This window comes from Myotis davidii, unplaced genomic scaffold (genome assembly GCF_000327345.1).
Source record: "Myotis davidii unplaced genomic scaffold, ASM32734v1 scaffold64, whole genome shotgun sequence".
Taxonomy (NCBI): domain Eukaryota; kingdom Metazoa; phylum Chordata; class Mammalia; order Chiroptera; family Vespertilionidae; genus Myotis; species Myotis davidii.
Window position 1 is genome coordinate 3424427 of NW_006296226.1, and position 3879 is coordinate 3428305.

Sequence of the window (3879 nt, forward strand, 5' to 3'; positions counted from 1 at the left end):
TCATGAAAATCAAAAATGTCTCCAGACATTGGCTAATGTCTCCAGGTGGCTGGGGCAGGGGAAATCCCGGGTGTAGGTAATGCTTTTATATAGAAAGGTATATGAGCTGAACAATAATGTCCTAAAAACAACCTAGGTATTTGTATTCGTTTTTTTATTGCTGCCATAACAAATTATCACAAACTTGGTGGCTCAAAACAAACCAAATTTAGTGCCACACTAGGGGTCAGCAGCCTGGGGTGGGTTAAAAGCAAAGAGCTGGCAAGGCTGATTCCTTTCTGGACTCTCTAAGGAAGATCCTGTGTTCTTCACTTTTCCAACTTTCAGAGGCCGCCTGCGTTCCTTGGCTCATGGACCCTTCCTCATCTCCAAAGCAAACAATCCAGCAAAATCTCCACATCTCCAGGCCCTTAACTTAATCACATGGCAAACTCCCTTTTGCCATGTAAGGTGACATAGTCACAGGTTCCAGGGAGAAGAATATCGATTTCCTTGGGGGGGCCATTTTTCTCACTACTACAGTATTTTTTAAAAAATGTAAGCAGTAAATAATTTCATAGCTGAAATAATTTAATATAAAGTTTTCCCCCTAAAATCCTATAAAATTCCGATTCTATGCAATGCTTCAAGTACTTTCCTAAAAACATTTTATAGCATTTCCATTCACACACAGATTCATCTAAGGAAGAACCAAGATGAGGGTGCAAGTATGATAAGGTTTGGTGAGGGCCATCTTCTGGGGCACAGACTGCCAACTTCTCTCTGTATCATCACATGGCAGAGGGAGCTAAGGAGCTCTGTGGAACCTTTTCTGAGGGCACGAGTCCCATTCATGAGAGCTTCACCCTCATGACCTAAGTACCTCCTCAAATACCCCACCTCCTAATACAATCACCTTAGAGGTTAGGTTTCAACATATGAATTTGAAGGGAACACATTCAGACTCTAGTAGGTATAGGTGCCACTTCTTTAAACTTCCTTTAATTTTTTTTTTATTTCCCTTAAAAGTAAAAGGAGTGTTTGGTTACCTGAGCCCTAATTTAAAACCTTCATCAGTAACTTCTCTATTTTTTTGTTTGTTTGTTTTTTAAGGTTGCTGTTCAAATGTGCCAAGGGCTGGGGCATCTTCAATTACAGAACAATCAGCAACAACGTTAATGAAATTGAATTATTGTTTAAAATATTTTAAACCAATCCTTTCTTCAAACCATTCCTATAAACTGCTCTTTAGAGGAAAAGCCTGCATCTGCTCAGCTGTATCGGAAAGAGATAGAATGAGTAAATAAAGCCAGATGGCATTTACACTTAAGGTTTCTTTCCCTTTTTGAGTCGGATGTACAAGATGTGATAAATTGTCTTTTAAAGTCCATTTCCGTCTCTTAGGCAGTTAAGCTTGGTGAGGTAGACAAGAGGCATTAGGAGGAAGGTGGAGGGAGAAGTGGTGGCCCACGGGTAGAGAATTTCCTGACTCACTTTCCCACCACAGAGTGGCAAGCTGACACTGAGGCTTTAACTCTTCTCAGAGGTACAAGGACTTCCATTCATAGAAGCCTACGGTGCAGCATAATTGCAGAGGTGGGGGAAGGAGGGGGAAGAAAGATGGGAGATTGTGTTCTGGTTTTGTTTATAGGGAACTGTGAGAGGAGAAATGTGGAAGAATAGAGTGCTTTGGCTAAAAGAAGTTACTGACCAAATTCATTTTTTTCTCTTATGGGTAGTCCTAAGGGTTTTTTTTATTTGTTTGTTTGTTTTTATTTTATTTATCTTTATCGTTTCAAGCATTACAGATTCATAAGGTTTTCTTTCATCCCTCTCTAAAAATTCCTGAGCAAGATTTCTGGTCCAGACAAGATGGTATAGATTAGTTTCTCCCTGCTCCTCCCAACCAATACAAACCCTGGGAGGAAAAACACAAGAAGCAACCAAAGAGAACTCTGCAATGCAGAACGAGAAAGGTGGACTGTTCGAGGCCCAAGGATTGACTGGTCTTGCCAGTCCCTTGAAGGTCAGCTAAACCCAGACAGTCAGTGCCCAGGGAAAGTACTCTCCTCCTCATGGGCCTAAGACGCCCTTCCCACAGGGAGAGCAGGCAGCTGGGGGCCACAAGAAGACCTCACTTGGGAGCTGTTCTCCTTCTCCTTCTCTGCGGGGAGGGGGAGGAAGTGGGAAGGAGGGATCACAGCACAGTAGGTGTTAGGGGGCCGACTTGTCCTCACAGGCCAGAGAGTTCCTCCCCACCAGAGGCCCCAGGAGACCTCACCAGGGAAACCCCTCCACCCCATCAAGCAGCATCAGCAGGGATCTGTGAGATTCCTAGGAGACCCAGATAAACCGAGCAAACCAAAGAGCACTAAAAAGTCTCTGAAATCATAACGGTCCTTGGAAGCACAGCCTACAATATTTGGACAGATCAGATCTGTGTGCTAAAGCTAAATGGGATAACCTCCTGCTAAGAGAAAAAATTTAAATAGGACACTGAGCCTCCTAACATAATGTCCAAAATGTCCACACACCATGGAAAATCACCCATCATACTGAAAACTAGGAAAATTACTACTGGAGAAAAGACAATCAACTGATGTTAGCACAGAGATGAATCATGTTAGAATTACTGACAAGGATTTAAATGCAGCCACCATAAAGATGCTTCAACACACACCTGTAAATTCTTTAGAACAAATGAAAAATAGAAACATCTCAGCAAAGAACAGGAAGTTATAAAAAAAGAACAGGAAGTTATAAAACTAAAGTATGCAACAACAAAAAGGAACTTCCTGAGTTGAATATCAATAGGACAGATATCAATGAACCTGAGGACAGATCAATAGAATCAACTCAATCTGAACAGAGAGAACTAGACTTAAAAAAGAAGAAAAGAACAGAGCAGCAAAGATGCTGAGATAATAATAAAAGATCCAACACTCATATATGTATCATTGTTCTCCCAGAATGAGGGAACAAAGAGAGCAAGTTTTAAAAAATATTAGAAGATGCCCTGGCTGGGTGGCTCAGTTAGTTGGAGCATCATCCCATACACCAAACAGCTTCTGGTTGGCACATATGGGAGGCAACCAATTGATGTTTCTCTCTCTCCTGTTTCCTCTCTCCCTAAAAATCAATTTTAAAAATATCCTCAGGTGAGGATTCAAAGAATATAAGAAGAAATAATGGTTTAAAATTTCCAAATCTGGCACACACAAAAATATAAATCTAGTTTCAAAAAACTGCATGAATTTAAAAGAGAATGAACCCAAAGAAATACACACCAAGACATTTCTTAGTTGAGTTTTGAGAACTGAAGCAAAAAGAAAAAACAAAACAAAACAAAACTTAGTATCCAGAAAGAAATGACACACTACCCATTAGAGGACATTTAAAAAACAGCAAATTTCCCATCTAAAACCATGGAGGTACAAGGAAGTGGCACATTTTCCAAGTGTTGTAAAAAAAATAAATAAATAACCAGCCATTTTCAAATTATGTATACAGCAAAACTATCCTTCCGGAATTAAAGAAAACAAAAAAATGAAACATCTCTAGATGAAGGAAAACTAAAAAAATTTGTTGTTAGCAGACCTACCTTTAATGAATGGCTAAAAGAAGTTTTGGGGTATTGTTTTTTAACCAAAAAGGAAATGACAAAAGAAGGAATCCTGGATCATCAGAAAAGAAGGAAGAACAAAGAAACAGAAATATGACTATATACAATAGATGATCCTCTTCATAAGTTTTATAGAACACATTGGATGATTGAAATAAATGCTAAAATACCCCCGTGATAGTCAAGACAATGACCTTTAAAGGGAAGGAAAGTAAAGGGACTGAAATAGAAGTAAAACTTCACCCCTTCCAAGTGGTAAAATGTTGATATCAACATAT

General features: G+C 39.5%; 1 protein-coding gene across 2 annotated transcripts in view; it reads right to left on the reverse strand.

Moving 5' to 3' along the window:
- Positions 1-3879, reverse strand: part of LPAR1 (lysophosphatidic acid receptor 1) — a 195259-nt gene that overhangs the window by 22937 nt on the left and 168443 nt on the right. The gene's annotated exons all lie outside the window — the stretch shown is intronic.